Source organism: Pagrus pagrus (genome assembly GCF_965226575.1).
Source record: "Pagrus pagrus genome assembly, chromosome: 20".
Taxonomy (NCBI): domain Eukaryota; kingdom Metazoa; phylum Chordata; class Actinopteri; order Spariformes; family Sparidae; genus Pagrus; species Pagrus pagrus.
The window spans coordinates 6,699,037-6,713,366 of NC_140207.1; the positions used below are offsets into that span (position 1 = coordinate 6,699,037).

The 14,330-nt window shown below is 42.1% G+C and overlaps 1 protein-coding gene across 5 annotated transcripts in view; it reads right to left on the reverse strand.

Annotated features, from left to right (window-relative positions):
- abi1a (abl-interactor 1a) overlaps positions 1 to 14,330 on the reverse strand; it is a 52,700-nt gene that overhangs the window by 22,805 nt on the left and 15,565 nt on the right. The gene's annotated exons all lie outside the window — the stretch shown is intronic.

The window sequence follows — 14,330 nt, forward strand, 5'->3', positions numbered from 1 at the left end:
CCCCCTACCCTCTGCAAACATAACACACACCCACACACTGACACTTTATGTCTTGGGTGTGTGAATGTATTAATGTTTCATGTTGTCTTGACATCCTTATACAATGTATAATTAAGAGGCTATATATGTTCGTTGGTAAGAGACTATAAATAAAACTCCATGTTGGAAAGCATGAAATTCAAATCCGTTCAGTAGTTTTTGTGTAATTCTGCAGACAAACCAACCAACCAATAAAGGTACATGGGCGAAAAACGTAACATCCTTGCTTGAGGTAATTAATATACATATTTTTTCTTTTTTTAAAGAACTCTCAGTGCTCTCTGGTGGACAAACTAAACAACCTCCAACCTATTTTGCCATTTCTGTAATGCATTGTCTTCTCTCTTATCAGCAAACATTTACATAGATATCAATACATCTGTGATAATCTACACAATTTATTGGTTTAGCTCTGCAACTAATGATTACTTTCTATATGGATTGATCTGATGATTACCTTCTTGATAAATTGTTCAATCTTTTGGTCTATAAAATGGCAAATATTGCGAAATAAAGGCCTCATGTCTGATCTAACCAACCAACTGATATAAAGCAGAAGGAAGCAGCAAAGTCGGAGCCAAAGTATGTTTCACAATTTTGCTTGATAAATGACTGACAATTTATTTTCCACCAGCTGACTGCCATCACTAAAGCATACCGGCTATCATGTACAAACACTACTCTCAAATCTTCTACAGATGTCATGACCATCACTGACCACTGTATTTCCATTCCCTGCTCGGCCTGCACACTCCCACCGAGCAGAGACGAGTCCAGGAGCGGCAGCTGCCCTTCCTCTGAGAGATGAAAGGGTGCAATGTCTGCAGAGGGCAGCCCAGTAAAACGATGGTCTCTCACAGGGGGGGAAGGAGTCAGCGACCAGCGCCAACAGAGGATTCCTTTCATGCCACGGGGATCTGGAGCTGGACCGAGCTCTGTCTCTTTATGCTGCACTGTTCCACTGTATGGACGACTTCGCCTTCAAGTGTCACTCATCCCAGAGTGGAGGGAATCAACACCACTGTTTGACTTGTAAATCTAGTCCTGTACAGTGCAGTCAGTGCTGGGATCTCTAAACAAAATGAGGTATGCTTGGGAGCTGAGAAGTTCTAGCATCTATAAAAAGAAGAAGCTGATTTTACTTTACAGGAGACGTAAGGGTAGAAGAATGTGGATTGTTCCAAATGACAGAAAAAAGAGGAATCAATATTTCATAACAGGCAAAGTTGCTCATACATAATTGCTCCCACGGAGACTTCCCATACAGAGGGGAAACATCCGTTCTGTTCCAATGCCCTGGTGTGTCTGTTTGAATTAAGAGGAATGACAGAGCATTGACTACAGTCATCGTTTTTAACCTGAGCCAGGCTGCCAGAACATGAGAGGCTCTTAATGTAAAAAACGAACTGCGGTGACAAAGTCTTCCCAATGAGGCGAACACAGCAACGTACAATTATTCCATTTTAGCAGCACTTGAAACTCCACTGTGTAGGGCCTCCACCATGATTGGATTTGGGATAATAACTTGAAACACAGCTCAGAGATAATGCCCAAATTTCTGACTGTCATAAATCATGATCGTCTGAACACAACTATGCCGAAATCGAATCAGTCTTTTTGGCTTCCTTTTGCAGGGGAGTGGCCGGGTTCACTGATTGGCTATGATTGAAGTACTGTAAGTATTAAATGAGAAGTAGGGATTTTAGGTCTAGTTTTACTTCCAAAGCACATCTCTCACCTCAGTTCACCTCACTATGACCTGGACATGCTAACCTCGGCTAGAATTGGCATGTGATGTGCACAGCCCAGGACAGGAAGGCTCTGCAGAGCGTGATTAAAGGCTCATTTATACTCCATTTAAGTCCGAATAGATATATCAGTCTCAAATCTGTCTCGCATGGACCGCCAATTTTCCTTCGCCACCGTTGTAACAGTTTGTCTCTGTGGCCGGACAAGGCATCATCATAATGACGTTTAAAACCTCTCACCAACTCGCATAACCTCTCCTCAAAAAGTTGCGCCATTTCTAAAACTTCCTCCTCTTGTCCAGTAGTCGTGTCTTGCCTGAACTATTGGCTACAATGCTCCCCATGACTACTGGAGGTACTGCTCCGTTGGTCCGTATCCGTAAGCTGTCAGAAAATGGACAAAATGAACGAGAGTAGGGACAGAAGGCTCCATCTGTATCTAACGTTGAGCATAAATGAGCCTGAACACCGCCCAGTACATCCTTGGTATCCTTCTACCGAGCATTAGTGATATGGGTGGGGCTTTTGCGACTTTTACGACATATCAATTATTGACCCATCCATATAATTTCTTAATCTTGCAGCGATCTTGTAAAGTTATGGAACATTGTTATTTCAAGATATAATGGGGAAGAAGCTGTTCTCAGCCACACTCAAAAATAGATAAGTTCCACTTCAAACCGCTGCAAGAAACTTCTCCTAAACAAGAGATCTCATGTTGAAATATTTCAGCTAAATTGGGAATGCATCTGGTCCAGGCTGAACATATTTCCCTTATCAGAGGGCAGCGGGCGAACAAACATCATTGCAGCTGGCACAGGAGGGAAGTGAGAAGGCGAAGTACTGTGAGTTCATCTCCTTCCTGTGTACCGAGAAAATAGCCCCGCTGTACTGTAACAGTGTGAGCTGATGTTACAGAAGTGTTGACAAACGGGTAAATTCAAAACCACAACTTTCACACAGCGAGTGGCAGCTACGCCCTGTCGAGAGCGCTTCATCTAATCCATTGACCGGTGCCCAAAGAACATTAAATGGATCTGACAAAAAGGCAAAGGTCTAAGTAGAAAAGCGCATTCTGGATGACCCCTCTCGACGGACCCAGTGAGGAGCTACAATCTGAGCAACAGCTATCTATCCGTTGACTGGTCCTATGACTTTTTGACTGGCACTGAAGGCGTTTACTTGATCCCAATGGTCCATGTGTTAAGTAGAAAGAGACTGAACTCTGAATACATCTTGCCAAACTGAAAGGTGGATGATTCACATGTGTTTTCAACCACTGTCCCCCATATGTTTAAAGCCTGCGGGTGTTTTCCCAGCACACTGAGCAGTTTTGGCTCTGGTGTTTGGCTAATCCATCAGTTACAGGCTTTTAGGATTTAAGTGCCCCCTCTTCTTGCTGCTGAACTGCTCTTTTACTCATTGCCTCCATTATCTTCTTTTCCTTCCACCCAATTCTTCTGCAACCTTTTAGTTTGGTCTTTTCACTTATTCCACACAGTTCTGCCCACACCCAGTAAAGAGTCACCCATCTATCTGACTAGTTTGAGGATCTAGGTCATACAATGGAACTGCTGCCAACAACATCATCGTCATCAACACGTTCTAGCCAGACAGAATAAAAAAAAAATCTAGTTGAGATCACTTTGGGCTGAATAAGTTTCCCATTTTGGAATACAAGTGAGTCAGCGCAGTGGTTGCCAGGATGAGAGATCCTTGCTGTGTTGTTAGTAGCAACAAGTGCCTAAATATTTGCAATGTGTTATTTATTTCTTTTTAATCCAGATTGTTGCCATTTTGGTTGCAGCTGCACTTGGCCAGCTTGGAGCTCCAAATAGAACACAGGGTCTGCTGTTTTAAATGTTTGAACTTCAACACCCAGGAATCCAATGACGTGATGATGTGTCCCTCGATGAAACATTGACATGTTTACCCAACTGGGCAGTTTGGGATCGTTTTTTTGGATACCAACCAGATGATGTCAAAAGACCCAGCGTTGTAAATACATGTTTCTCTGAACAGAGTCACTGCTGATTGTGAAAGTATTCTGGTAATTACACAATCAATATACACAGGTGAGGTCAATATAGGTAACCACAAACAACACAAGAGGTACTTCCCAATAGGGGGAGCCACAATGGCTGGATTGCTGGATTAGCCAAAATACTGTACTTTATCACAACATATTGTAAATTTATAGTGCGATATGAATTATGTATACCATTGCTTAGGGATGCACGTTACTGGATTTTTGCAGATATCTGATATGCCAATATTTTCAAACTCGTTTTGGCTAATTGCTGATACCAATATATGCACATATCTTTTTTGCCTACTTGCAGGGCTCATCAAATCTCTCTTGTGGCAGAATTAACGTATTAGTATGCCTAAGAATATTGCTCAGTCACTGACGACTAAGCAATTTTCTTCTCTATCGTTAAACATAATTAGCAAAAGCTTCAACTTATCGACCTGTCGTATTGGCAAAATTTTTAATTTGGGAAAAATACTTTATATCTTTTTAAAGCCTTTGTTGGCTGATACCAATGACCAATGATTATAATGCTTCCCTGCCATTGATAGTGGATTTAATCCAAACTGCACACCTCTACTTCAAAGTGATGTTTCCCTGGGTGAAGATCCATATTTTTGTAGTTTTTTAGGTAAAGGTAAAGGACATCTAAAAGGAAAATGTATCTTCATAAGACGCTGTGTGTAACCGTCTTCTATCACTGCAGGTGTGTCAATGAATAATGACTCTTCCACCATTGTGCATTGTTCTCTGTGTGTGTTTAGTGCATCTCATCTTTGACCGAAAGCTTACACAATAAATTTAGTGTATGCAGTGGAGAGCAGATGCTTTAATTTCTTTTCATTGATAGTTTTTTTGTATCCGGCACCGTTTCTAGACAGTGAATAATGAATCTCAAAATGTATGACGAGATTCTTTCCACAGTGAACTCCTTTGACCCAGCCTCTCTCCCTCACACTGATTCACACTGCTCAGACTGGAGGCAGTATTATGGGAAGCAGGCCACACATTGACAGAATGTATCCACACAACATCGGCAAGAGGTGCATAAATCTCCAATCAAAGCACCAGGAAAGGAATTTCGAAGCCTTGCGCAAACGTAGCTTGACAACTTCCCACCAGACAAACACACACTGTTGTGAAGGATGAGGTAAGAAGAAGATCAGAAAGAAGAGGAAAAAAAACACCTCTGTAGACTTTGATATGGAATCGAGACAGCTGGTTTCACTTCAGCACATGTTAGAGGGGGAAAAAAACAGCCTTTTCAGCACTTTGGCAGACTGGCCAGCGGACGATATCCTCAATAAAATGCCTGCTATGCACAAACAAAAAAGCTGCAGAGCATGTATTGTAGACGTAGAAGGGAGCTTACACACAACATGGGGAAAATCTGGCAACGAGACAAACACACCCTACATACTTTCTGGTGTATTTGTATTTGTGGATAGCCAGACAGGTGTGCCAATCGTTAATGGAAGACTTCCACTGCGGACGATGGTAACATTTGAAAAAAAATCTTCCTGCTCCTCTGAAATACCACACACTCACTGAAAAGTACTCCGTTCCCATGGTGCGCTATCCAAGAACATTAAGACGTGGACTATTTTTACTGGCGAGTAATGTCATAAACCAGATCTACGAATGATTATGAAATAAGACATGGCATGAGGTCTTATTAAAGGCCGTTCCTGGCTAGGAGCTAAGATAAGCTTGTCTTTACAGCAGTCCAGAAATTGGAAATCCTTGTTCTATGGGATTACGAGGAGATAATAACTATGAACCACACGTCTGTTTAACACATTTGAACCTCAATTTCAGGCTTACTTTACAAGAGGATTTCTCCCAATGGTCGGAGCAGCCAACAGGTGAAGAAAGCCCGATGAGAACACGAACATTTCTCCGTTTAACTGTTATTTTTCCAGGAAACGTTGAGCTTTCTTAGCTTTTCATGCTCACATTATTAGCCACGTTCACCCCTGAGAGCGGATTTGAGCAATTTGTGATGCTCAGTGTGTTCCAGCAGTTTTTTTTATGATGAAGTGTGTTAAGTGCTGATGTGTGCTTCTCTACTGCTCAACCTGCCAGGTCTGCTTGTACTACAGTTATTTCCTACATTTCCTGAAATAACTTCCTCAGAGAGGAGTCCTAGACATCATGCTTTTGTGGAATGTCAGACGCACTGGAAATGTGAACATACAGCTGTATCATGAAGACACCTTGTGGTTTTGTTGCATCAGTGTGTGATGAGTCTCCTGTTGGTGGAGAAATGGGCGTCTGTCTTTGCCTTTGGTAACACTGGATTTCTGACAGTATGGAGCAATGTCTGTGTTGGTAATGATCTACCACTGACGACTCAAAGAGCCGTGTTATGGGTGAGATATGTCGATGAGCTGTGAGTACAACTGAGGACTGATTCTTGAAAACATTTTGGGATTGATTCATAGAAAAAGGGCTGAGTATTAAACCTCAATGCTTTTTTGGTGCCAACCAGAATGTGTCTGTGGCAAAATCTATCAACTGCAGACTAAAGTTAGCCTTTTCAGATTCATGGTCTTGTTAACCCTTTCTTTGATTCCTGAATTAAATTTTGCCAATTTTTGACTGTATTTTATGGCGGCTGCGTTCTTTTACAGACAACATTTGTTTAGACGATATTAAAAGGGACGGCTGTGCCCAAAATTAAACGTCAAAGTGCTGTTTTTCCACACTGGTTTGTATGAATTAAACTTGTTCAGGTAGGCAGATTTTGTTAACTTAGGACAGAGTCAGGCTAACTGTTTCCTTCTGTTTCCAGTGTTTGTGCTAAGCTAAGCTAAGCCGCTGCTGACTGTAGCTCCATATTTACCAGACAGATAAGAAAGTGTTAGTGTTGTTTCTGTTCTTTTAATTAATAGAAACATATATTTGTAGGAAAACGGCTATCATACTTGCAAATGGTCAAATCAAACGTCTCTAACCATGACCTATCAGGTGGATCTTGTGACTCAATGGGAGAGCCCAACCCCAGAAACCAGTGCTCTATGGCCCCTTATTCTAAATTTGAAATGGTTAACTTTCGGTCGCATTCCTGCCTATTGGCGTGTAAATGATTCATACCAAAAGTTTTGCAATTGTTTTAAGTAGATTGCCTCAGCTGGCAGCCGCAACATAGCCGTAATCCTTTAGGAAAACTCTGTCAAAGTTACGTCCGCTAAAACGGCTCAACTCGAGCTATATTTCAGAGCAAGACTTCTCCTCTTCTTTAGAGGGACTTTTCTGGTTACAAAAATGATCTTACTCTTTACTTTCTGTAGGAATTGCTTCTGTTATATTGTCAGACACTTGAATATGAATCTCTCTTTACGTGGAAGTAACTCTGACAGTTGGAGTTGCCCCAAAGAACGACATGTCACAGCTGCCAGCTGAGGCAATCCACTGGACCAATTCCAAAACTTTTGGTAAGTATGAATTATTTACACAGCAGACTACCCCTTTAACCCTCCAGGCTGCTGCAGCTCCCAGTCTTGTGTCTTGTCTTTGTCACCGTGTCCTGCCTCATCTGTACAAGCAATCCAGCCCTCCCAACTCTGCATCGAGCCAAAACGGCTGTTAAAGCAGAGCAAACGCGTCTTTGTCCGGTCTGTTTCTCAGCATGATTACAGCCAGCAACATCTGAAGCCCGTCATCTGTGCAGTCAAACAGTTGTCCAAAGGCCCTTTGGTGGGGCTGTTTCTCTGAGCAGTTAGTGCAAATCAGAGAATGTCGGAGCTTCCATCTGCAGTCGCAGCCAAAATGGGAGGTCAAACGCCCCGGGGGGAGTTTTCAGTTTGGCAGCTTCTTGTAAAACATCCCTCAAAAGCCGGATTCCTCTGGTAAATCTAACAGCCCGATGTGTGGTATGAAGGAGCCAGAAGCGGAGGTTGCGAGGATTGCAAGTGTGAAACCTTTGAGGCATCGTCTCTCCCAGCAGAGACAAAAAAACCCCTCTATTAAAAAAAAAGAGTCGGGACAGCATGCCAAGGTCGACGCTCTGTTTGCTAACACAGCACATACGGAAACACCTCGGCTGACTTTTGCCAATCTAACTTTTGGGTTGAGGCCAAGAAAAGCTCAAGTTTACATACAAGCTGAGAGTAAAGCCTATATGATGCAAAGGTTTAGAGCAACATGACAGTAGAGATAACAGCTACAGATTGTGTCTTTCGTAATCAGCTGTGTTTATATGGAGCTGTCAAATAATTGCTTGCATTTCTCTTACACTGGGAGGAAATTGCAGAACAGAGGTTTAATGATTAGATGTAATTGCAGAGGGGCTGCTGAGTGGGAAAGAATGCGCTGGTAATGATGATGGTGCTCTGCCGCGGGAAGAAGGAAGCAACCACAGAGCCGAGCAGCTGATGATTCACTGAACAACATCAGTCTCAAGTCATTTCACATCATCACTTACTCAGATTTTTACCTCTATGCACACGCTGCCAGACTTCACATTCGAGGCGCTACAACTCACGCAGAAAATACACAACTTCCAGGAAGCAAATGCAGCTTCAGTCTAAAGGGTCCCGAATTGATAAATGATTAATCAAGCAGAGATTGAGAGATATTCTGACAAATCTTGACAACTGATTAATTATTGAAATTAATTATTTTTGCAAAACTGACAAACATGTATTGGTTGCGGCTGATCAAATGTGAAGATCTGAAGGTTTCACTTTGGGATTTGGACTGTCTGTTGGCATTTAGGTCTTCATCTTGGATTCTGGGAAAATGTGATGGGCTTTTTCATGCAGTTTTATTTATGGATACATTGGAAAAAAGAAGTATAATATGATGGGAATATGTTTTGTTGCAGTCCCAAGGGGAAGTACAATAAGATTTTTGCCTATAATATTTTATATTTGCAAAAGGTTGATCAATATTGATAAGAGAATGATCTTTTACACAATGACTTTCTACCAAACGTTGAGCATTCTGGTTTATAAAACTAATTTTCCAGTCGAGATTAAAAACTGCTTCCAATTCAGATTTTTTTTTTACCATTATCAGTCTCCCCCCTACTGACTCTCATTAGCTGCTCAGAGATGAGGATGATGCCAACTGTGTGCCAACAAATATCACACCATGTTTCAGCTACAAAACACACTCCAACTAAAGAAAGAACAGAGCAGCTGATAATTTCCATAATCGATGTCATTTAATTTTTTTGATGAATTACTTTTTAATGTGTTAATAATTGTTGCAAGTTCTCAGAGCTGAAGATGTATCTCTAAAAAGTCCAAAGGGATTCAGTTTATGAAGGAATGAGATATATAAAACAGTAAATCCTTCATGTTGGAGGCTTGAATCAACAAATATTTGGTGCTTGCATTAAATAAATGTCATAAAATCAAATAAATGAATTATCTGTTGCTCTACTTATCAATTAATCACTACTGCAAACAACATAGTAGTATCACAAATACAGTCAGATATCTCTATTTGTTTTTTATTGTCGTGGAATCACTAAATTAGAGCTGAAACTATTATTATATGAGTTTGTCGATGGAAAAATACCGTGCAACAATAGTGACAATTTGATTAATCTACAAAGTTGTTACATCCCACAAAGATAGCAAGTGGTTTTCTGGTTCAAGCCTCACAAATTTATTAAACATTTCATATAATTTTAACTTGATCATCTGTGGGTTTCAGACTGTTGGCTGAACAAAACAAGACATTTGAAGACGGGCTCTCAGAACATTGTTATTGTTGTTCTCACACTACTCTGTATGTTATAAACCTAGAAATGAATAAATTCAGTGAAGAGTTCATCGACAGATCAAATAATAATGGAAATAATCATTAGCTGCAGGCCTGTCGTGAATTTAAGTCAGTGACTGTCAGTGTTTCTCCCCTCCAAAACATCCGAGACATACTCTGAATGCGAATCTGCCATTTTCCAATATCGGACCCATGTATTTAACCTTTAAATAACCAGTGCCCGGAGGCAACAGACCACACAAAGATCAGGCCACACAAACACAGACCTCGCTTTAATCCACTGAGGAGAGAAAGAGGCATGTAGAATAGTTTAAATATCCAACAGTGAGGGAAGAAAATACAGACAAACTCTGCATTTCACAGCCAGGCAAAGTGAAGGAGACCACCAGGAGAGGCAGGAGAGAGACCAAAATACACAGGCAAGGATCAGCAGGAAACACAAGGAGCGCACACACACACCGACACACACGCAGACACACAGGGAGAGCTATACGGCTTCATTTCCTGTTTGGATGAGTGCCATCCTTCCTCGACGGGAGGTCAAAAAGGCAGCACTGCAGCACACAGACACAAACTATTTGCATGCATGTTTGCTCTTATCACAGGACTGCACACATAGACACACACACATATACGCATTCACACACTAGCTGCAGAGTGTAACGACATGCAACTGTAAATCCGAGGAATGAGGACTGGAATGAAAAATAACCAAAACAATAAAATGCGTGCCAGGCTGAGATAACAATTACAAAACCGAATCCACAAACTGTGGGCTGACTCATGTGATCAGATAAGACGATTGTGTAAGTGTAGTAACAGCATCTCAGTGAACCTCGCAGCTGCGGGAGCAAACTGGGAGTGTACTCGAGATGTGTGTGTGTCAGCTGCTTTCTGCATCCAGCCTGTTGTTGTTGTTGCTGCTGCTTCATCGCTGTGGTCGCTGGGTTCAGTCGGCACACTGGCCGGCTCAAAATGTAAGTGCAGGTCATTTACATCACTGTAAAACACAGCTGCGCTGGCAGAACAGTGAGTTGTAAAATGTGATTTTGTGCAAACACGTCCATAAATCTATCAGTTGTTTTAGCGCCACATGGTCAATTCCTGTTTTGGATGAAAACACTCAGATATTCACTCGGTTAATAAACATTAAGTGGTCAATTTGTGGTATAACAGCAGTCCAATTTACAATTACAAATATGTCCACAACCCAAAAATATTCAGTTTACTGTCATAGAGGAAGAAACCAGTCAAGAAACCAGAAAATACTCACATTAAAGAAGCTGAAATCAGAGAACTTTGACTTTTTTGACTTCTTAATAAATACTCAAACAGATTCATAGATTACCAAAATAGTTGGAGGTTAATTTAAAAAGGTACAATTTGTAAGAAATTTTGCTTTAAAACTCTCAGTTTTGATGACCTACTGAAGTTTGTAATTCTTACATAGCTTATTGCACCTTTAATAGTTGACAACCAATCAATTAATCAATTAATCAGCACTATTTACAAATTGAAAGGATGAATTTGGCTTTTGCAATTTATTTCTATAGGACTTCACTGATGCTGCTGCATAGTCTTGACTCCCAATTAAGGTTTTGCTGACCAGAATTTCCTGCAATTGTTGCCTGCGGCTGACTCACCATTTCCTCCACGACTGACACGCTGCCATGACACAGATGTGGTAAAAACTGGTCACTTGTTCTTGCTAATAATGCTCCAAAAACAATTTAAAAGAATTGAGAGGATGTTCTTGAAGGGCTGCACTTAAAACTGTTTGAACCACATGCTTAAAAAAGATCAAAACAGTGTCGTGTGGACGTTAAAAGTGTGAATGCATCACTGGGTATTCTGAGGTCTTCATGCTCAATTTGGAGGTAATGGTTCTATCTTTGTTTGAGCTTGTATCTTCTCACGAAGACTAGCTAAAACTAAAGATGTGACAGTATTTATAACAGGAATCATTTGTTGCAATAGAAAAACACGCTGAGGGCTGAGGTAGAAAAGTTGGTGTATTAATAAAAGCAAAATGCGACAAAGGACACGGGAGCTGCAGCACGAACACAGGCTGTATATGCACACAAACACACACACACTCTTCTCCCTCTTTATTCGGGGTATCACAGAGAGGTTTCTCAATGCGAGGCATTTTCTTCCGGACAGACAAAGCGCTCCCTGTTCGCAGCCTCTTAGCAGCCACTTCACACGCAGCACAAGGTGGAAGCCCCGCGAGCTACTCTATTTTCCCCCATCAGCCCTTCCGCCTCGGTACTTGCAGAGCGACCCCGGTCTGTGAATGGCAATCACAGCGGGAGAGGCGACACACAAACAACCTGTCAAACCTGTCAGCGCACACACAAACATTTGTGCATCTGTAGCTGCACACGCAGATTCAAAACGCGCGCATTTCGCAGTTAAGTCACACACGGCCCGACCCTGACGTCCGCTGAATATCAATGAAAAATTCAGGTAAAGGTGCGACAGACCTGCACACTGTTAATGTTTAATTCTAGCACATGAGATTCAAATTTTGTCGAGACTAAAATGGCTTCCAAAATGCTGATATTCCCAGATAATGAACGGTGTCTATCATCATCCTGTGTTCATCATTAGTGTTCTGACAATTAGTCAATCAGTAGATTAATCTAGGTTAAGATTCAAAGATTGCAGAGGCTGAGGTTCGTTTGTTGTGAAAGATATGTTAAAAGCTGCAAACTGCTCTCATGACTCACAACAGGACTGAACTGTTACTGTCTGTTACAGTACAGTGTGGTACAATACACTTGGTATTCATCTCAGAAGGATGCATCGGTTCCATGCCACCACTAAGAAGACACACCCTGACCAGAGCGAACCCCTCGCAACTGTGGGCAGAGCGAAAGGAAACAGCCCTGACGCCAGGCAACGTCTCGCCACACACTGACTGACATGTTAATGTCAGAGAGCCACATTCTGAGGCGTCCTCACTTCAGGCATGGATGGTACAGAAAAAGACTTATAGGAAGACTATGGAAAGACGAAAATATGTCGGTGTGTAGCTAATTAATTCTGAGATGTGTTTATTAATGGTGTCTCGAGAATAAGGGAGTCGGATCTCCCATGTTTCAGAAGTATTCACCTCAGGGTCCTTTCCTTGCCAATGCACTGTTAAAACAACATACAGTATATCCTGCCAACTGCAGGCTTTCCTCCCGATTACCCATTCAGCAGTATGCAACACTGGCCTCGAGGGCTGCCGCTAATCTCACAACCATGAGCAGCGAGGGCAACATGATAATGATCCACCTCTGAACCGGACCGTGGAGAGCAGTAAAACACGCCCACAGCCTGCAGAGCTCACAGCCCAGCCTCTTTATTATTAAAACTGAGCTACGCTTCATTACGGCCAACACATCAGGACCTCTCCTCTTGCTTATCCAACTAGACGGAGATGAAGATGTTGTGAATGCAAGGATCATTAGGCATTCTGCGTTTTCTAGTTAGTTATCAAGGCAAAGCTGCTAAATCATTCACATTTTTCAGTTGACAAGACATGCAAATTAGATAATGATGAGAGAGCCCACAGAAGGATTAGTGTGTCATTTTTGCAGCTACGATGTTGAAGGGAAAATTAGTTTGTAGTTCTGCTTCTGATTGACTTCAGTTGACTTGAAACAAAAAGATCACAATCAAAAGATCAAATCCATCGTGCCAGGCCTTAAGCTAGGTAGTTGTGGCCGAACCAATCAACTTCTTTTGAGGAACTACTGGCAGCTACGGGTGTGGTTTAAGGCCCTGGTGAAATCATGTTTGATGGGCTGGTTCCTTTCTTTTTCCGTTTCCGTTGCCACGCACTGATCTGCCGACCTAGGGTGATTATTTCTACATCCTCAAATCGACCAAAATGCTGCTGACAAGGGCCGTCCAGTGCCAATGATGAAGGACACACTGCGCCGAATAGAGACACAGATGCTAACTAACGGCCTTGACGATGTCTGACCTCAGCCGGATGTGTCAGCCTCTTTAGGTGTGACAACGAGGGAGAGAAGCAAGTCAACAAGTCTTTCTGATGGAAAGGATGTTTGCGCTCTTCTCTTCTAAGACTTTAATTCACAGAATGGTACCGACAGATAGTTGTGTGTAACAAACCATGTGGTGCATCAGCTAACAAAAAGAAGAAACCCTGCTAAAAGAATGGGGAAAATCTTGACCGACCACCAGCTGACCCACTGGGACGCCATTCACCGTGACTACACAAAGTACACAAGCATGGGAAGCATAAATATAGCACATGAAGGATGGAATTTCCCATCCACAAGACAAAAGACAGTGATGAGCATTTACAGCGGGGACAGAAGTCAGACAATGTAAGCTGAGCCTGGAGTTTAACGTATGGGAATGGCTTTCTTCGCTCATCTGAAGTACCATCTCTCACTGTCTTTCATATGCTCCTCTGACGTGGTCCAGGGGGTTGTCATAGAGACGGAGGCCGGCGGTGTGACCTTGGTGTTAGCTGAATGCTGTTTGTCAGGATATTGACTCGAAAACCTGAGTGCAAATATGCCTTTTTTGGTCTCTCTCTCTCGCCTTTCTTTGCTTGTCATCATCCATCTTCCATTTCCGTCTGCCTTTCCTCTGATTTGCCGGATCTCTCTCCCTCTCTCTCTCTCTCTCTCTCTCTCTCTCTCCCTCTCTCGATCGCTCTCTCTCAGGCCCTCAGGTCTCACAAGTCCTCTTTCCCTCCATTAGACTGAAAATCTGACCTTCAGAGTATCCTGAAAGAATTTCTGGCACTC